The sequence below is a fragment of the Tenrec ecaudatus genome, chromosome 6 (genome assembly GCF_050624435.1).
Source record: "Tenrec ecaudatus isolate mTenEca1 chromosome 6, mTenEca1.hap1, whole genome shotgun sequence".
In the NCBI taxonomy this organism is placed as follows: domain Eukaryota; kingdom Metazoa; phylum Chordata; class Mammalia; order Afrosoricida; family Tenrecidae; genus Tenrec; species Tenrec ecaudatus.
Window position 1 is genome coordinate 34,942,748 of NC_134535.1, and position 21,797 is coordinate 34,964,544.

The 21,797-nt window shown below is 41.4% G+C and overlaps 1 non-coding gene across 1 annotated transcript; it reads left to right on the plus strand.

Moving 5' to 3' along the window:
• Positions 1 to 678: 678 nt before the first annotated feature.
• Positions 679 to 781, plus strand: LOC142452063 (U6 spliceosomal RNA). The gene has a single exon (XR_012785126.1). It is a non-coding gene; the product is annotated as a U6 spliceosomal RNA (small nuclear RNA).
• Positions 782 to 21,797: the final 21,016 nt, after the last annotated feature.

The following is a 21,797-nucleotide window of genomic DNA, read 5'->3' on the forward strand; positions in this document are numbered from 1 at the left end:
TACCCTGAAATTGTTAGGGTAAAGAATTGTGTATAGGTGCCAAGTTGGCAACGGGCAGATAGAGATAGTTAAGGTTTATTGTGCCAACCTGGCCAATAAACACATGTGGGATTAATTGAAGGGTGGAGCGCTAAATGGCTCAGTGAGTCTCACCTTTCTTGTTCTCAGGTCTCTTGCTCTCTGATGGTCAGACTAGGGTGCAGCTGCCTCAGCCAGTTCCCTGCTTCAGCTGGAAAGGCTCACTTCCTGCAAGATATACCTGAGGAGAAGCCACATGGGCCTACCCTGATGCATCCCTTGATGCTGGAGCAGCCATGTGGAGACCCCTGCCAGTGCTGAGATGCTTACATGCTCTCTGATTTGGTTTTCCTCCTGCAGTCGGCATCATTGTGTGTGTCTTGTGAGCGTGAGGAGGACTTTGTGGATTGGTGTCTGACATATGGGCTAATGCTGAACTTATGGGCTTGGACAGCACTGGGTTGGGATGCTTTCTTGATGCGCACTTACCCTTTATATAAAACTCTCTCTTATACATATGAGTTGCTGTGGATTTGTTTCCTTAGTTTACCCAGACTAACAGAATGACCCACTAAAGGGACTGGCAGCTTTTTCACAATACAAATAAGAACTGTGGTACTCTGTGGTAGTGCGGGAACAAGTGGAAAAGGATTATGGAGCTCACTTCAGTAGCAAATACACTAAAAGTGGAATGATACAAAGAATATTAGCATGACCCCTGCAAAAGGATGACATGCAAATATATAAAGCATTCCATATTTCTTGACAGTGTTTTTCTATTTTGTTTCTTTTGAGGGTTTTTTATTTTTGTTGGTTCTCATTGGTTTTGTTTTTGATTTCATCATAATATAACTGCCAAAGTAAACCAGATATTCATAACCTGTGGACAAGCAGATAGATACGGGGTCCCACTTAATTCTAACCCCAAACCAAGACCAGTTCTTATAACATGGCCCTGATTAATCCTTGCCTTCATGAAGAGATCACTAAAGAAAAGGATGCTACAGCAATGTGTGGTGAAGAAAGTCGATGGGGCCCAGCTATCAATCGGAATAGTGTCTAGGTTCTTCAAGGCTTACATTCAAACAAGTAGCCATCTGAGAGAGGGGTCAACCCAGTCCACATGGAAGAAGCACACCAGCCTGTGTGAGCCAAAGATGAAATAACAAAGTCCAAATATGATGCAGGGAGAAGTATCAGTGCTTACATCATGAACACTCGATTTGTAGTAGGGTGTGGAGGTTAGTGAGAGCCCCATCTGCAGAGCCCCTGGTCAGATTAAGCCTCTAGAAAATCCCTCTGGAACAGGTGGGGGACTCAAAGGGCTTTACTATCAGACGGAGATTACTATAAACTGATCATGGTAGATCAAATTATGGTATAAAAGGATACTTGGTCAGATGACCTACCTCTTGACCCAAGCTGAATTTGTTCTAAACTCAAGTACTTCGTGCTTGTTTCATGACAAGAGTTTTCTTCTGTGGCTTTTAAAATATTGATGGGGGTTTTCTTTCTCACTCTTTATTTTTACCTTTTAATTATTATTTTCTTGCTGTGTTGTTTGGTTTTTTATTGTTTCTGTTAAGTTCCCAAGTTTATGAAGCACAGACAAAGTGGATGCCTGCAGACAATACTGATGCAATGGCTCATCGGGAACGGGGGTGTGTGTGCAGGGTGAGGAGAACTGGGTAGCAAACACTGAATGCAGGAGGGGGGATGGAGCACTGCAGCTGATTGTAGTGATGTATATACAACTGTTTTCAAAGCCTACTGAACTGTGGAAGTCCATGATATGTGAATATTTTATCAAGAAAACTACTAAAAGAAGAAACAATTATCCAAACGGCCAATGGTTATCATGGATGGACAAGGGAGAGTTTTTACTTAGGGGGCATCGAGCTTATGTTAATGGTGGTGGAAGAGTGAAAAGGATATCACTAATGGTTGTACACCACGAAGAGTAGAATCCACTGCACTGAAATGTACATGTAGAAGTTGGTGAATCAGGAGCATGATTGTTGTGTATGTTTGAGCCACACTAAAAATATTAATGACATGAATAACAATGAGAACAAGGAAGAAGAAAATGCTATAAAATTGATTGTGGTAATGATTATACAACTCCTCTTGATATGATTAAACCATTGAATTATATGATATGTGAATTAAGTGTCAACATAACTGTTAAAAGAACAAAAGATTTACATTTTCTGAAATCCCATGGAGAATAAAAAGAAAGACTGTCATCTTTCTTATGTAGTCCTAAGGAAGAAATGGTCAATTTTTGCCATCCATCAAAGCTTAAACTGGGTCATCTAAGGGTTGGGAATTAGGGAACCCACTCCCACCCTAAACAAAGAGCTAGGATTAACTTAGGATCCCGGTGCTAAAAATATCCTAGACTGGAAACAGAGAGGGAGAACACTAACACTGTTGTTGGCAAGAGACAACAAAAAAGTGGGGTCGAGAAATGGTGGCAGCAGAGACAGAGAACTAGGAGACTGGTAAGAGATGTCTCTGTGGCTGAATGCCTTAGGGCAGGAGGATTACTGGCAGAGTCTGGTGTCACTAGGCACTTGGCAAGGCTATGTTCCTCTACCCATAGAGCAAGAGAGATTGCTGGCATAGTGGGGTGGCTCTGGGCACTTAATGGTGCATGTGAAGTGCTTTGAAACATTTGTCCTATCAGGGTGAAGACTGGAGGAGCCCAAGAGGACTGAAGGCTGAAGGCTTTCAGGGCTAGAGTAAAGCCTGTCTCTGGGCATGGTCAAGAAGCTGTCCTGATCAAAGAGCTATACTCTGAGTTCCTGATCCTGAAATGTACTTCCCCAGGAACTTCTCCTACAAAGATTGACAGCCTCAGAAGCCCTCTATAGGACTGCCCTCTATAGGACTCTATGGCAGTTGGGATTGACTGGATAGCAGTGGATTTTAATAACCCCCAGAAACATCAGTATTGTCTGTGAATTCTGTGTCCATTACAATGAACTATTGAATTTGGAAGAGAATGAAGGTGCGGTGGGAGTGATGGCTGGTGTCAAGTTGACAAAACAGTTGGAGAAAGCAAGTGTGTATGACCTTAATTTCATAGGAGCCAGCCCTGGTTTGATGCTGTTGGTGATTCTTTCTCCCCCTGTGAAGCTAGGCAGAGAAATCAGATGTTGAATTAAAAAAAAAGTTTTATTGACCTATACTTCACATCTCATACAATTTAATTGTTCAATTATATTAAGATTTGTGCAAATATAACCGCAATCAGTATTAGATCATTTTCTTCTCATGGTCATTATTTTTAGCTTTCCCAGCCCCTCCTCATGCACCCCTGCCCACAGATCTACTTATCAGGGGCTTCATAGACAGAAAAAAAATACAATCATAGAAAATCATACAAACCAACCAAACAACAACCAAAAATTCAACAACAACGACTAGACAAACTTCAATCAAAGAGAAGGCAGAAATGAAAAACTAAAACAATTTTAGAATGGGCCATAAAGGAGATCAGATGATAGGGCATTACCTTTTAGCCTAACTACACCCGCCATAATGGTCTCTACAATGCTCTCTGTGGGATAGCAAATCTATTCACATGTCTCAATTATGGTCAAAGGGGATTCATGGGAGACTTACTCCATGGGGGGACCCTGCAAATGAATTTTGATCTTGTACGGTTATCCATTGCCTTTGGCAAACAGGGTATTCACAATTTAAGCGCTGATATTATTCTTTCCTTCAGATTCTTTTTATTATTTGCAATCCTTGGATCACATAGGCTGGTGTGTTTCTTCCACGTGGACTTAAATGGCTGCTTGTTTGCAGACAAGCCTTTGACAACACAGACATTGTTCTCTATGATGGCTGGACACCATCGGACGTCCCCAGCACATTTTTCCCTAGCACTCATATTTTCAGTGATCTCTTCATGAGGGTGAGCACCGAGCTTCTGCTATTCTTACAAGTCTCACTGGCTTTAGGGTGAATCTACCTGTGTTCGTTGGAGAGAAAGCAACTTTCTAGAGGCCAAATGTTGGTGGGGCCACACCTTCAAAAACTTGAAACATTTCAAAAGGATGGACCCTATGTGTACATTGTACTATGGTCATTTCCCAGACTTTCACAAATCAGGAAAAACTACACATGTGACAGTCTTCTGGGATTATGCTTCTTACAGAAAAGGGTGAAGGAATTAGTTCTGCATCTTCTTTGATGTGTGATCAACAGAGTTGAAAAGTGAATTGACACTAAAGCTTGTTACCTTTATTGTAGTCTCTGCAATGCTATGGTTAGACATTTTCACAAGACAGTTCACCAAATCCAAACGCCTGTTGCCCATCAAATGAATTCCAATTCACCAAAGGCCTTTGTGTTACAGGATAGAACTACTTCATCCAGTGTGTTAGTCCAGGTAAACTAGAGAAACCAATTCATAGACACTTCTATGTGTACAAGAGCAATTGAATATTGAGCAGACATCCCAGCCCATTCCAGCTCAAGTCCATAAGTCTGATATTAACCCATATGTTAAATACCAATCTATAAATTCCTCTTTTCAGAATCATGCAAAACATGCAATGACTCAGAATTCAGGACAATCACAGGCCAGTGGGTGGAAGGTCTTGTGGATCTAGTGGCAGTAGCGGCATCTCAGAGCTGTCTGGGGTCTCCACGTGGGTCCTTCAGTTACAGGGCTCCAATGTCACTCCATGTGTCTTCTCAACAGGAATGTCTGGTAAGGAGTGAGTGTGTGTCCCACCTCCAGTGAGTTATTTATCTCCTTAGTGCCTCCAAATGAGGTCATCAAGCTGCAACCTGATTGACAGACTAACTCCCCCCCTTTCACTCTTAAGTCTCAAATTGATAACAGATTATGTAACTACCATAATCCGGTTTTTGTTTTGGTCAGTAATTTTTAAGGAAGTGATTACTGGACCTTTCTTTGATGGTGCCTCTGGGTGTGCTTGAACTGCCAAACTTTAGGTTAGCAGCTGAGAACTCTTCTCTGTTCAGAGTTTGCTGTTACTGTGTAATATACCAAACCTATAGGACAGGATAGAACTGCCCCTGTGGGTTTCCAAGATTGTAACTCTTTTTGGGAGTAGACAGCCTCACCTTCCCGGAGCAGCCGGTGGTTTCAAGCTGTTGACCTTATAATTAGAGTCCAGTGCATAACCACTATGCCACTAGGGATCCTAAAAATCACATTAGTTATATATAAAGTTTTAGGTGGTCCCCCCCTTTCATTATCTGTGATAACTTATATTAATGTCATTTAGTAAATTAAGGAAGTAGGTGTTCTGTACCTCTTTCCAAATGTGAAGATCTTCATCTGAACCATATTTGGTTAAAATTCATAATGGTACATATATCTAACTCTTGCAACATATAATAGGCGATTATTATTTTAAGGACAATTGTACTTGCATATATACTCTTTAAATGTATTTGTTCTCAAAATGTCTAAAGCTATACACAGTTATTTGTTCAAAGTCTCCTTGTGGATCCTTGATCTGGTTAGTAGCACTGACAACTCTGCTGCCTATCCAAACTAGAATCCAGATTCTCCACGTCTGATGCATTACACTAAAAAGACCTTGCATTTAGGTCATTTGTTCTTTTTGGCCCTATCTTGATCAATGTCCTTTAAAAAGTCCCATTGTTTGTTAATGTGCTGATGGGTGCCTATGGCTCTCCAAAGAAATCTATGTCCTAATCCCTGGATTATGCTACAAGGAAAAAGGGACACTGGGATATGATTAAGGCTACAGACTTTCAGATGAGGAAATGATCCTGGATTTTCAGGGTGAACCCAATGCAATCACAAGGGTCTGAAGAAAAAGAAAAGATACCACTAGAGATAAAAGTGAGAAAGAAAAGTGGAAAATATGAGAGAGAGAGAGAGATTTAAATACTACACTCCTGGCTTTGAACATGGAAGAAAGAGTGGGTTGTGACTCTTAGAAGCTGTCAAACAAGGAAGCAGATCTTCCCCCAAAGCCTCTAGAAGGAACACAGCTTTGTTGGTAACTTTATTTTAGCCTAGCTAAAGCCCTGGTGGTATATTGGCTACATGTTCAGCTGTGAATCAAATTGACAGTGTGAACCCCCACTGCAAAAAAGCCCCGTGGTCCACTCCAGGAGAGATTGTCGCCTGTCAACCCTTCAGGAGCAGTTCTACTTGCTCTTATAGGGTCTGTCCGATAGTGTCTGTGTGACAGCTTCGCTGGGCGCCAGAAAAATGTAATAACCCACAGCAAAAACACCCCCACACACCCTAGGTAAGACTTTTACATTTGTATTGTTCAAACCACTTGGTTTGAGACTGGGTATAGTAGCAATAACACAATGATTGTTGTGGTTAATTGTTCCCATTCATGAACTTGAAGGTTTAAAACACCCAAAGCTAACATTGCTGTTGTTTTTCTTTTAATATTTAAATGAGTCACTAAAACCTTCACTTTTCTTTCTTTCTCCCATTGTTTTGGGTCAGAATCAGGAGCTCATGCAGAACAAAGGGCACGCTAGTTGTTCTGTATTGAATTGTGTGTTCCCAAAATATGTATGGAAGTTCCAGCTCCTGCACCTGGGGAAGTGATTCTGTTTAGAATAAAAGATTTCTCTTGTTATGTTAATGAAGTCATATCAGGGTATAATGGTTCCTACACTTAATTACTTTGCAGAAATAGAAAGATGAGAATTGTGGTAGTTACATAACCTGATGTCAACTTGTGACGGGGTGGAGGCTAGTCTGTCAATCAGGTTGCAGCTTAATGACCTCTTTCGGAGGCACTACTGGGATAAATAGTTCACCGAGGGCCAGATAAACACACACTCTGTTTCGTCCTCTGGCTGACAAGACACATGGATAGCTAGAGTTCTGGAGCAAGAGGAGCCATGTGGAGACCCTTGGCAGCGCTGGGCTGCTCCCACTGTCCACTGGATCCACAAGACTTTTACACCCACTGGCCTGTGGTTTTCCTGCTTTCAGCATTATTGCATGTTTTGTGTGAGTCTGAAGAGGAATTTATAGATTAGTATTGGACCTATGGGCTAATATTGGACCTATGGGCTAATATTGGACTTATGGACTTGATCTGAAATGGGCTGGGATGTTTTCTTAATGTACAATTACTCTTTATATAAAGCTCTTTCTTATACACCTATGAGTGTCTATGGATTTGTTTCTCTAATCTACCATCTAGGCATAGAGGGAGGACACCCAGGGGTGGCACCCTGGGGGAAATGTCATTTGAAGACAGACCCACCAACCAGATAAAGGTACACATTCAAGAACCCAAGGGTTATAAGCAGCTACAAAGGATGGAAATAGCTAAAGAACTACTGCCTACTTAAGCTCTGTCCTGAATTTTGACTTCTAGTCTCCTACAGAGTGGGAAGATAAATTTCTCTTTCTTCAAGCCTCTCACTTATGCTATTTCTGTTAAGACTATAACTAAGACCCAAATCCTGCTGAGAAGCTACAGTTGGCCAGAAACGGGGTTCTGGTTTTCATAACTCTGGGCAAGGCTTCTGGGAAGTTGGCAGACATCTAGTACTGCTGTGAGGTTGACCTTGCTGATTATTTGTGTGAAGGTGATTTCAGGCCTTCATAAGCCCTGCCTCTTTTCTAATTCTGTCAGTGATATCAGGGAACACCCCCAATCATAGCCACGCGGTTCCAGGACACTCAAGTCCTGATGCTGGGCCTCCATCACCCGAGGGTGTCCCTTTTTGCAGGAAGCCCTCCATTGGGATTATCTTAATCCACTAAGGAAGTTTACATCCATTAACCTGGAAGGAAAGTGGGTGGGATTATAACCTCTTCCTTCCAAGGAGGTGATTTGGCCTCAATATAAATGTCCTTGTCTTCTGCCTGTGATCAGCTCTGTATTCCTAGGATGCTGGGGAGAGGGGGAAAGCTATGGTCCTCTCCTTTCTCAGAGAAACGTGCCACTCCCCTCATTTTACATAAGGAATTAGGGCAGCAAGTGACTCTGGAACCGATTTTCAACACTGTGGAAAGAAGCAACCCAATGGCTGCAGGTTGTCACTGCAGGTCCTGCCACAGCTGGCAGCTGTGTTGCATCTGTGCTTGTCTCCTCGATGGCTCCTCGGCTGCTTAAAGCAGTAAATTGGCAGAGCCACCTTGCAGTAAGTTGTCTCATTTGTGATGAGAAGGTGACTGCCAAGAGCTGTATTTTGAAGCAATCTTTCAGCAACCTGAAAACATCCCTTGGAACTTTTCCTTCTTTCCTGTTACCTTCTGCTTTTTAAGAAGCGTCTCAGCTGTCTGGGGCACACTGACTCCCCGCTGCCCTGGCTTATTTTGTTCTACAGATAGTCTATGTTGACACTCTAATGACGAGAAAGAGCAACTACTTTTCTTTTGCCTTTTTTTAATGTCATCGGTAACATTGACTTTGTCCCAGTTTCTATCTCAGGTTTTCATCCAGGCAAAAACAAAATAATTGTGCAAATAAACAGCAACAATGATGACAGAGGTCAGTAAAGTAGAGTTTCAAGGAAGAGGAGGGAAATTCTTCTTGAGACAAGTTGACACAGTAGCCAAAGCTATGGATTCAACCCAAGCACTGATCAGGAGGGTCATGCAGCAGTGCGCATCATTTCATTCTGCCACGACCAAGTTTGCCAGGAGGCCGAGCCAACTCAACACCCTGTCCACAAGGACGAAAGCAGGCTATTAGGCTGCAGTGAACGATGGCTGAGTGAAACATAACAGAAGCTACGTTTTACAATCTTAAGGGTAGATAAAGTTTTTCACAGATGAAGATATGTCAACATCTAGAATTGTTTAACTTAACAATAAAGTAATTATGCATGCTGGCACACATTGCTTCAGGCACTTTTCATTCAATAAATATTTAGTGAATTCTTAATATATATTGGCTCTTAGGGGGGCCCTGGGAATAAGCAGATGAATAAGGTGTTGTCTCTGGGTGTACACCAAGGAGTTTATAGAACGACAAGATGTGATGTGATGAAAGTAGAGAGGAGGGAATAATCCTGGGCCAATGTGATTTAAAGCAAAAGGTACAATTCCTATGCGGCTATTCTGAGACTTCTTGCCTCATCAAAGCATAAAATAACAAAGGAAACCCTTACTGACTACACTAATGGGAAGTACCGTGGACTGCAGTGGACCAACAAATCTGTCTTGGGAAAAGGATGTCCAGAGCGCTACTTAGAGGCACGGATGGAAAAACTTTGTGTTGCATACTACTTTGGACATGCTGCGAGGAGAGACCAGTCCCTGGAGACAGATAACATGGTTGGTAAAGTAGAAGGCCTGTTAAGGAGAGGAACACTCTCGACGAGATAGATGGGCGTGGTGACTACAATGCTGGTCATAATTGTAGAATTAATTGTGAGAATGACAGAGGAATGCTTTACTCTACAGTGCATGGAGTAACTGTGGGTCGCAACTCCCTTAATTGTACCTAACAACAGTGGTTCTCCACCTTCCTCATAGCGCGACCCTGTAATACAGTTCCTCACGGTGTGGTGACCCCCAACCATTAAATTATTGTTGTTGCTACTTCATCGCTGTCACTTTGCTACTGAGAACTGCTGCCTAACAACAACAACAACTGACTAAGGGAGTCATGTTGGCATTTTGGTGGTCTAGATTGCTGACCACAAGGTCAGCAGTTCAAAACTACAGCTGGGAAACCCTATGTTATTTCTCTGTGTGTCAGAATTGACTCAGCAGCAGTAGGTTACTGACTATGCAATTCCTATATGGTTATACATCAGAGTTTTTTTGGAGAATGCTTTAAAATACCGTGCCTGAATTTCTCCTCATATTTAGTACACTTGAACTTCTGGGAGCGTGAGACCCAAAGATGTAGCATTTTACAATGCAGGCTCACTACATTCTGAAAATCATTTGGGAGTTATCGAGGCAGAGCATGATATGTACCTGTGTAGCCGGGGTAGCGTTTAACCAAATGCGTGCTGCAGGCTGTGTAAAAGATGACATTAAATGAAGGAGATTGGACGATTCTGAAATAGATGCTAAAACAGATGCTTGTTTGTGGACCCCTCAGAGTCAGGGCTATGCTAATGTATTTCCCTATAAGGGATGACGTTAGCATCGTGTCCCCAGTGTGATGGGAGACCGCTTCCATTTTGCTCAGCATATTTCCCAAGACTGGGGCCTGTGGTTCTGTGGAAGCGTCAGGTTCATTTCTCTAATGGAAGTGGCCAGACTGTGGTTTCACCAGTCTGCAGAAAGGTCAGCCTTCTGGGACTCCCTGGTAACTTTCAGTAAATAAGGGTGTGAATGAAAAGGGTGAATGGACCAATTCAGTTCCATCATGACTGCTGGATAGGATTTACAGCTACAAGAGACTAGAGACATCATCAGGAACTGTTGTGGGTGGAATTGAGGCCCCTCCAAATATCATTGGGAATCCTAATCCCTGCAGCTAGATGTAAATCTAACTATAGATGTACTTCTGTTTGTAAAGAATTTTCTTTATTATATTGTTAGATCATACTGGAGTAGTGTGGGTTCGTAATCTAATCACTTCTGAGTTATAAAAATAGCAGACACACAAGGGAAGACAGACATCATGTGAGAATTGTCTATTAGCAACGGAGCCAATGGGTATCTGGTACAGTCTACAAAGAATTGACAAGAGCTGAGACCCTGATTTGGACTTGTCACCTCCAGAACTGTGAGAAAATACAGTTTGAGTCTTTCATTTGTGCTATGGTAGCATCAGAAAACTAAGACAAGAATCATCTTTACTGATTCATAATCCCAGTGCTCCTGATGATTTTCCATTAGTGAACCCGAAGCAGTCATTGGAAGGGGAAAGCAAATACAGGAAATGTTACATTCTTTCCCTTAGTGAGAGTAGTTAAAAACATGTATGTGGCAGTTATATAATCTTCTTCCAACTTGCAAAGGGGTGGAGTTTAGTCTGTCAATCAGGTCGCAGCTCGATGTCCTTAGCTGGGGCACTATGGAGACAAATAGCTCACTGGAGGCCAGACACACAGACTCTCTCTGAGACATTCCTGTTGACAAGCCACAGGGAGCTTCACTGATAGAGCCAGAGACCTGGAACTGGAGGAGCCACGTAGAGACCCACACCAGTGCTGAGATGTTTCTTTCACCACTGGATCCAAAAGACTTTCTACCCACTGCCCTGTGATCTTCCTCCACTCAGCGTCATTGTATGACTACATGATTCTAAAAGGAATTTATGGACTAGTATCGACATGGGGTAATATCAGAATTGTGAACTTGACCTGAACTGGAATGTTTTCTCAATGTATGATTGCTCTTTGATATAAAGTTCTCTCTTACACACATATGAGTGTCTATTAATTTGTCTCTCTAGTTTACCTGGACTCACTCAATGTTGGAAAGTAATTATTCAAGGGTGATTCTATCAAAGCGAGCACACTCATTACACATTTATCTTCGAAGGACTCTATTTTCCCTACTGTTGCTCACACATTCCTTGCCCAAACAGTGATATACTGCTTTTGTAATGGAACATGGGGAAATAAATAGACCAGAGTTCTTGTCCGTGGGGAAAAAAATCAGACCGACACCAACTCAACTTTTAATTCCTAGGTTCCTAGTTATTAGACACACGCACACATTCACACAAGAGTGAAAACAGACATGAACTCGATGAACCTAGGCTTTTAAACTTTTATCAAATTTCAGTTCTTCAACTTCTTACTTATCTGATGGGTTTCATATGATTTAACACTCATTATACATATAAGAGTTATAGTCTTGAGATTTATTCTAAAATTGTAAGAAGTATTTGAGACTACAGGTGCCAGGCATACAAAACATTCAGGAATCATTGGCTCCTATTCCTACGCACCCTTCCCAGCTCATTTCAGTTCCATCTCTTTCATGAGTCCCTCTCTAAGCCACACAGACCCCAGTGATCCCTTGTCCTGATAACAAGTACTCAAGCAACATTTGCTTCAAGGTTTAATGGTTCCCCACTTCTAGAGCCCATCACATGGACCATTTAAAATTATTTCCCCTAAAAAATCAGCTTGTTTGGCTATACTTGTAGAGTGCCTGATTTATCTAGATGTAATAGGTTGAGAAGTCTAAAATTTTAAATAAATATACCACTTGAGTCTAATCATCAACTCAATTTGAGAATCCGAAGAACTCATTTGACATTTACGATGTATGACCTCATATTGTGTGTGAGCCTTTTCCATCAGGAATCATCTGCACCTTCATGTAGTTAAAGGTTTTAAATTTATAAGCAATAAACTCTGAGAAGTTGTTTTTGTGCTATTTTCGAACAGTTGTAAGGCTTCCTTTTTCCTTAGAGTTGTTATTGGCTCCTTTGGTGGTTCTTTTTAACTAGACGATGGTGAATCTTGGTGTGCAAAGTATTCATCTCCGTTCTGCCATGGGTCCCTTTGGGGTATTTGTTATCTGCCTGGCTGACACAGGGTTCTGGAGTCCTTGGGTGATGCAAATGATTGGCAAATTTGGCTGTTAAGTAAAAGGTTGGCAGCTTGAATCCACTCAAAGGCACCTTGATAGAGAGTCTTGGTAATCTATTTCCAAAAAATACAGCTATTTAAAAACCCTGTAGAGCACAGTTATACTCTGACACACACAAAGTTTCCATGAACACAAGGCCAACTAGTTACTTAGTTACTCATGCCGCTAATTTTCTAGATTAGATGAAGGTTGCAGGAGGTAGAGGGAGATGCAGCAGTCTCAGTTCTTGGCATTCCAACTAAGGCATCACAATAAATTTATCTTCCTAGGCAGGAGCAAAGTGCTTGACCAGCTTCAAGTACAGAGAGGTCCTGAGCCTATCTGTTCAGCTCTATTCAAATTCCTCTCAAGCCAAGTAGAAAAGCGGGAGTCTGGGGTCTAGTGATCCCTTAAGCCATGATGTCTTCAGGAAGCCTAGAATTTAGATTTTTGCGCCCAGGTGTATGACTACTGGCACACAGAAATAATCTCCCCCACTGTCTCCATCTGGACCCCCACTGGTGCAAGGATTTGCATGAACTTTCCAGGGCCCACCTGCCACGGTCACTTGGGAGGTGCTCTACAGGCAACTGGAAGGTGACTAAAATGAGAATTGGAGGTTGGGGCACCAGGGCCGTTGTTGAAAAGTTGCCATTTCCCAGAATATTCACATTGATATTCAACTTTCCAGATAAGTATGCCATATTTCTTTAGCCAAGGAGCTTTGGACTTGTTAATAGGATGAATCGGTTCCTGGGGAATGACATCAAGCTTTGTAACTTAGCAGGTCACTGGAAAAAAGAAACGCCTTCAATGAGATGGATTGGCACAGGGGCTCAAACCAGGGCGCCACCGTATCAACTGAGGATGGTGCAGGCCTGGGCAGTATTTTGTTCAGTCGTGTGTGTAGAGTTGATGTGGGCTGGAGCTGACTCCATGGTACCTAGCAACAACAAATCTCATCAGGTCTCACTTCCATATATTGAACAGAGATAACAACCCCTACATAGAACTGGTATTTAAATTACAATAGCTACTTATTGTATGTTCTTTTTGTGCCAGGCACCTGGATAACTGCTTTATAAATGATGATGCCAAGTGAAATAATGGCGGGGGTTTGGGGGGGTGGGAACGAGTATATTGCCAGGAACAGGTGAGCATTGCTCTTAGATGCTGACCTTCCTGAATTTAGCTACAATCTTATATGTTTTTACAGCCACCACCCCCACCCACCCCTCTTCTTTTACACTCCTATAGTGGAGGCACTCACCACGTGTGGGTTTGCTAGTGGAATAGATCATATGGGCCTTGTGTTAGGCTGGGTTCTCTAGAGAAACCAAACCAGTGGCACTCATGTATGTATAAGAAAAAGCTTTATGTAAGAAGTAATCTTAAATCAGGAAGGCGTCTTGACCCAGTCCAACTTCAGTCCCTGCGTCCAATGCTGGCCTGAGCCCTCTTCAGGGTCATGTAGCTGCAGGCCAGTGACACGGAAAGGTGACATGGGATGCAGGGAGATCACAGCCTGATAGGTGCTGAGTCCGATGGAGCCCCGGCAGTGAAAGCATGGTCAGCCCCAGCAGCGCTTTCAGACTTTAAGGAGGGCTTCTGCTGAAGGTTTGTTCAATGCCGTTTACCATTTGATTTCTCAGTTGCTGCTTCTGTGAGCACTGATTGTGGATTCAAATAGCATGCAATTCTTGACCATTTCAATCTTTTCTCTGCTTCTCCTGATGTTGTCCATTGGTCCAGCTATGAAGATTGTGGTTTTCTTTACATTGAGCTACAATCCAAATTGAAGACTGCAGTCTGATTTTCATCAGTAATTGCTTCAAGTCCTCCTCACTTTCAACAAGAAAGATGGTGTCATATGTGTGTCATAAGTTGTTAATAAATGTTTCTCCAATCCTGACATAAGTTTTCTTTATATAGTCTGTCCAGGTTCTTGGACTATCTTTTTAGCCTATACATTTAACAAGTAAGGTGAAAGGATACAACCTTGATGCACATCTTTCTGGATTTTAAACCAGACTTCTCTTTATCTTAAACCAGATTATATTCCCTTCTCTGTTGGAACAAATGCCTCTCGGTCTATGTACAGGTTTCTTTCTTTTTTATATATAATTTAATCACTTTATTGGGGGCTCATACAACTCTTATCACAATCCATCCATCTACCCATCCATTGTGTCAAGCACATTTGTACATTTGTTGCCATCATCATTAGCAAAACATTCGCTTTCCACTTGAGCCCTTGGTATCAGCTCCTCATTTCCCCCCTTCCTTCCTCACCATCCCTCCCTCACAAACACTTGATAATTTATAAATTATTATTATTTTGACAGGTCTTACACTGTCTGATGTCTCCCTTCACCGACTTTTCTGTTGTCTGTCCTTTAGGGAGGGGGTTATATGTAGATCACAGTGATCGTGTCCTCCTTTCTCCTCAACCTTCCCCGGCCCCTCCTGTTTTCACTACTCTCATTATTGGTCCTGAGGGATTTATCTGTCCTGGATTCCCTGTGTTTCCTGCTTTTATCTGTACCCATGTACATCCTCTGGTCTAGCCAGATTTGTAATAGAATTTAGGAAGCATTAAAGAACTAGAGGAAAGTTGTATGTTTCATTGGTGCTACACTGCACCCTGACTGGCTCGTCTTCTCCCCGTGACCCTTCTGTAAGGGGATGTCCAGTTGCCTACAGATGGGCCTTGGGTCTCCACTCTGCACTCCCCCTCATTCACAATGATATGATTATTTTTGTTCTTCGATGCCTGATACCCGATCCCTTTGACACCTCATGTGCTTCTTCCATGTGGTCCTTGTTGCTTCTCAGCTAGATGGCCGCTTGTTGATCTTCAAGCCTTTAAGATCCCAGATGATATATCTTTTGATAGCTGGGAAGAAAGCATCAGCTTTCTTCACATTTGCTTATGCATCTGCTTTGTCTTTGGCGATCATGTCGGGAAGGTGAGCATCATGGAATGCCAGTTTAATAGAACAAAGTGTTCTTGCATTGAGCGAGTACTTGAGTAAAAGCTCAATGTCCATCTGCTTTAATACTAAACCTATAAACATATGCACTTAGTCTATTTTCCTATCATGATATAAATATATTTATATATGTAAATGCCTGTATTTAGAGCTCTATAAATGCCCTTTGCCTCCCAGTTCTTTCCTTTATTTCCTTTTACTTTCCTCCTGTCCCATTATCATGTTCAGGCTTCATTTAGTTTCAGTAATTCCTCTCAATTACATAGCCCTTAATCACGCCCTACCAGGCCTCTACACCCTCCTCCCCATTGATTTGGGTCACTTGTTGTTCCCTTGTCCCTGGGTTTGTTAACACCCAGTTCCTTTTCCCTGCCTTCCCCTTTCCCATGTCCTTCGGGATCCATTGGTCCCATTGTTTTCTCCTCCAAATAGTTTATCCTGCCTATCTTATCTAGATAGAGTTGCAGAGATAATAATATGTACAAAAAACACATTTGAAGGCTCGGTATTAAAATCAGGGAAAGAGCAAAACCATGCTCTGTCACTCTGGGGAGGGAGGGGGGTGTTCGTCCTTGTCGCCTTCATCTTCTGATACCTCTGTGTTCATGAGGCTTCTTTTGGCTTCTAGGTGTTTCTCCACCTGGTGGGGAGAAGAATCAAAGTTACTGTCCTAGAAGCCCACAGAGGAAATTCTAATCTGTCTTTTTGGGTCCCTCTGAGTTGGCATCCACTTGAGGGCCGTGAGTTTTCATACGGCAATCGGGTGACTCTGCTTCCCACTCTCTCCTTCTATAAGTCACCATTCAACAAGGTGGGTAAGAGCCCACCCTATTCTAGTACAATTCAATAGTGAAGTGAAATAAAACCTTACTTCCAAACAAGGTTACTTCCCTGGTGTCGGGTTAGGATGTGACACGGAGGAATAAAAGGACTACATACTAAATGATTTCTCAAACCATGTCATTGAATATATCATATGGATGTATAAAATACCCATTGATCTTATTTTATCACTTTTTTGATAACCTCATATTGAAATATTTAGAGTCAATCAGTCTTTCCAGAGGGCCAGAGTAGTCAGATGAAATAACTTTGAAACAATATAATGGTGTTCCCGGTTAAATTTTATTTTAATACATTGAACCATTATAAAAATAGAAGTTTGCCACTAAAGCGGGGGTGGCAAGCTTCTTGTAAATTTAGTGTTTCATTTTGGTAATCAATTGATGAATGAAACAGAAAGTATCTATATGTGGTTTGTTCATTCTAAGCCAAATTTGGGGTACTTTTAAAGTAACACGAGGGCATGTAAAGTACAGTCAATAATTCCCTTACTGAACTAAAGAGCATTAGGAAAGGCTGCTAAGAGCTTTTGCGCTCAGAAGTGGAATGTGTTCCAGTGAGCTATTTTATAGGTGAGGTGTCTGGAATTGCTTATGAATACCAAGCTTTAGATTTCACTGCCCCACCCCACCCCCTTTATCTTTTTCTTTCTCTCTCTTTTTTAACTAAGAGAACTTAAACATGATATAAAAAACATTTTATCTTGCAGTAGAAATGTCAGCCACATTTCAATTCACTCTTCGGCTGCCCTAAAAGGAATGACTTTTACACATAACAATAGTCTTGTTTTTATAAGTGGTTGGTAATAACTGCAAATGTGTAAGGCATTCATTTTCCAAGAGTGCTTTTCTCCCTGGTAACACACCAGGAAATATCAGAGTGTTGTTATTTGAATTCTTTCTTATGCTCTGACTCCCTGATGGATTGAAATTCAACTTCACAGTCAGATGAGTAGGCATTTGAAGCTCAGGTGTGCATTTCTCCAGACCCACTCAGAGGATATAGAAATACTTATGTTTTTCCTAAAGACAGAAAACTGAATTTTAATTGGATTGTGTTTCTCCCAAGAGATCATTCTACCTCAACTTCAATGGCATGTATTGTAAAGCTTCAGTATGAAATGGAACATGGCATCCTTGTTTGGGTTTCACATTTAAAGTTGAACTTATACCAACTGATACACAAGTTATTTAGCAATTCTCCACTCTAGATTCTATTAAACTTGGGTATGGGCAATCATCATATTATGAATGTATAACTTACATACAAACTCTAGTTACAAGTCAATCCCTAAAATGTCTATTTTATTAAAAAATTCAAGGTACATACAGTGGCGCTTCGTAACAAATAGGTACTACTTTGCAATAAGCACAAAATAGCATTATTTTTACTATTATATATTATTATGCTAATGATGTTTTGGTGTATCTGGAAATGTTTGCTTTTTTACATATAGAAAGTATGTTTTATACTCTACACTAAAATAAACATTTAAATAATTGACATTAGATGTGACCCTATCTACCTGTTCTGACATCCATACAAATTCAATTTAAAGACAGACTTAGGCATAGAATTCTTGAGTAATCAGAGACTGATTCTACCTCAAAAAATGAATTCCCACACACTAAAAACTTGCATGCTAAAATTGCATAACCTTTCAGATTATGAAAGCAATTTGTTTTCTCAGGAAACGACTCTAGTGGAAATAGTTTCAAGTTCTTCTAGTCCCAACTCACTTTGATCCTGTCAGAGGGATTTAAAAAAAAAAGAAAAAGAAGCAGTGGAAAAGTTTATATACATACTCAGGAGCTGCTGACTCAGAACTAGGCCTGGGGGGTGCGCTCCTGACCCAGAATGAATCTCATCAGAATAATAGGCACGAAAGGGAAGACCATTACCTTGTGACGGAGTGTCCCTAGCACTCGTCCCTCTCTGGTCTTAGAAACTCAGAAGACAGACGTCTGAAAGGAAACCAGAAGACTAGTGGGACCTGCCCCTACTTCATCACCATGAACATGTTCATAAGAAGCCTTGGTGTCTCAGTGAGTTAGACATTGAGCTGCTAAAAGAAAGACTGGTGGTTTGAACCGATCAACTCCTCTAAGGGGGGAAGATAAGGCAGTCTGGTTGTCCGTAGGTTCACAACCCTGTAAACACTATGAAGTAATCCTGCTCTGTGCTATAGAGTTGCTCTGAGTTGGAATCAACTCAGTGGCAATGAGTCTTGTGTACCGTGTTCATATGCTTCTTTTTTCTTCATGGTTTAGGGAATCTGTGTATGTTTTCTGGAGTCTCAAGGTTAAAACATACTGTGAAAACATCCCACAGCAAGTTGAAGAGTGGTGTTCATATGTTAACAATTCCTATGGGACAGCGTTATGGTTTTGCCTTACACCATAATAAAATGAGCCTTTGTATATTAGATGTAGTTAAGACTAGTGGTTTTCTTTTCTCCTTTTGCTGGAAATTTTAGGTTGTATCTTTATCGCTGGTTTGAATGTAGTAAATATCTAGGTCTTTTCCTGTCTTTATTTTTGTGCACTGAACTTTGGATTGACAGCCAGGGGACTTTATTCTGCTGCTCACTAGAGAATATATCCCTTCGTTTGTCTGAGATGATTTCTTCCATTGAAAAAATGGACTCAGTCATCCCTAACCGGGTACAGTGATTCTATTTTAGGATACTAAGTTTGAGAATCCTGGCCCAGCCAGGTTGACACAAAATCTAACTATCACAGTTGCCATTGAGTTGATTTTGACTCGTATCAACCTAATGTGCAACAGAACAAATTACTACCCAGTATTGTGCCATCTTCACAGCCATTGCTACTGGAGCCCATTTTTGGTAGCCCCTCTGTCATTCCATCTCATTGAGGGCCCAATTGACTAACTTTTACAAGAGTAGCCCAGTAAAAATCTTATGGTTCACAAAATTCTAATCCTGTTGAACATAGAGTCACCAAGGTCTGACTCAAAGGCAGCTAACAACAGCATGCGGGTGGAGTTTCTACAAAGGCAGAGTTGCATTCAGTAATGGCTTTCAGCTTCTCTGTGATGTTTTCAAGTCAGGTTCAGAGCTGTTTCTTCCCTTGTAGCTGGGAAAACGTGTGTTTTTGGAAAATTTTGGGTTAAAATATGTTTGCTGTAGCTTCTAGGGTACGAAGGTTTCACTGGGGCCACAAATGGTGACGAGCTCAACAGCTAGCCCAAAGGTGGGCAGCTTAAAGAGGACTGGCGATCGGCTTCCTAAAGGTCACAGGCTTGAAAATACAGTGGAGTTGTTAGACAGTGTACACAAAGGGGGAGCCAAGAGCCAGAATCAACATGACAATGACAACAACCCACATGTCCCTATATCTTACATTTGTCATTTTAACTATTTGCCATTTTCTTAATTGTGCCTTTTAATATATGGCTTCTAGAATTTTTACTACTCTCATCCCCTTTTCTAGTCCCTTTCTCTAGATACCCCTTAACTTAATTTTGGTTCCTTGAGATGAATAACATTCTTTCTATGTTATATGGATAACCAATGAAAAGTTATGTGGAAAATCTCCTTCATTAATAGCACAGAGAGAGAGATTTTGAAGCTACTCAACTTTGGTTAAAATTTCATCTCTGCTATTTGCTAACTATTTTCATCATATGTTGGTTATTTAACTTCTTTGAAACACACTTTTCTCATATGTTAAATATGAACAGTTATACTTCCATTCTAAATTATCTTAACATATACAGGATACTCAAGAAGTAACATATTATTTTTATTACAGATGTATTATTTTTATTACAGATGCAGCTTACAATAACTTGACATATTTTGGAAATTATATCATATCGAAGGTGCACACACTAAATCTCCAAATAATTTTTAACCAATGTGAAACTTGATCTGTCCTACCCTGAAGTTATAATAACAAATATATTTTGCTTAAATTGGTAAATTTCATAAGTATTTATTACTGCTGCATTTCATCTTATGGGATTTGGCCCGCGTTGGGATATTACTAAGTCCTGATCTTGTCATTTAATCTTCTACTTGTCCTTCACAATTTGGTGATCTCTAGTCGGGCTTACGGAGCCCTGGTGGCAAAGCGAATTAAGCATTATGCTGACAGTAATAATGGCAGGGGTTCAAACCCATCAGCTGTTCCACAGGAAAAAGATGAGGTTGCCTGTTCTTCTAGATATTTATGCTTTGACAATTTTATGGAGCAGTTCTACTCCATGTTACAGGGTCACTATGAATTAGAATCATCTCCATAGCAGTGGGCTTGGTTTCGTTTTAGTCAGAGGTCAGATCAAAGACTAAGCTCCAAAGCACATTGCTTACACTTTCCCAAGCTGACTCCCACGCTTTAAACAGCCATTAGGGAAGTTTGACAACTACCGTGCTGCGTACTGGACACAGCAATTTTTTTTATCTAACTAGAGGAACCGAGCGGAGGGTGGAAGGGGGAAGAAAGGAGGAAAGAAATAAATTCATAAAAGGAAGGAAGGCAAAGACAGCAAGAGAAGCAGGAGAGATAGACGAAAAGAAAGACCGAAAAAAGCATCGATGGGAGATGAGCTGTGCCACGTGAATTCATGCTGACTCAGTGGTGGGGAGCATTTCTAAGTCATAACAAAACCATATAAAGAAGACAAGGAAAGTACCTCGGCTGCACAGAGTTCAACTGTGACGGAGGTGCTTCCCTAAATGTACAACAGGTCATTTTGTTGACACACAGGTCAGAGCATGAAGGCGGGACTATTTCCAACGCAAGTCTAGGAAGAAACCTTGAGCCTTCTAGTCCCGGCCAAGGCTGCTCGCACCTGTGGTGGCTCTCTCAGGGCCTGGCAGTGGAGAATCTCTTGACAGAGGTGTGCGTGGCTTACAGTGAGGCATCTCACTCTCTAGTCCTTCCAAGTTTGTAGACAGAAAGAAGAAAAAATAATAAGAACCTGGACATCCATTCCCTCCAAAAGACCTGCTAAACAATGGAAACACTGAGAAATCCTTCAGCAATATTTATGAATGACGCTTAAAGTTTTTTTTTAAAAGTCTTTAGATGATTGCCTCAAACATCCTTTCATAAGAAAGAAAGAAGAAAAGAAACTCCATGTAACGCCCTTTGCTCAGACAGTGAGGCTCTTGCCTCCAGCTGTTGAGAGAGTTAATGTCATGTTTGATGGGACAGCTCATTCCACTCGTTCCACTGGTCAGGCAATGTCAGGGAGCATGGATGAGGAGGCCCATAGAAATACCAGACAGGCGGAGAGCCAGCAGACACACATACGGACAGGGCTGCCCCAGCTCTTCTTGCTCTTGGAGTGTCACTGCCTAAAATGGAATCTGAAGATGAGACTTGGGGAGTAGAGGGTGGGCCTGAACTTACTCTGAACCTGACAGTGAATGATCCTGAAAAGTGCTCTTGCTTACCCACTCTGCCTCTCCCAGC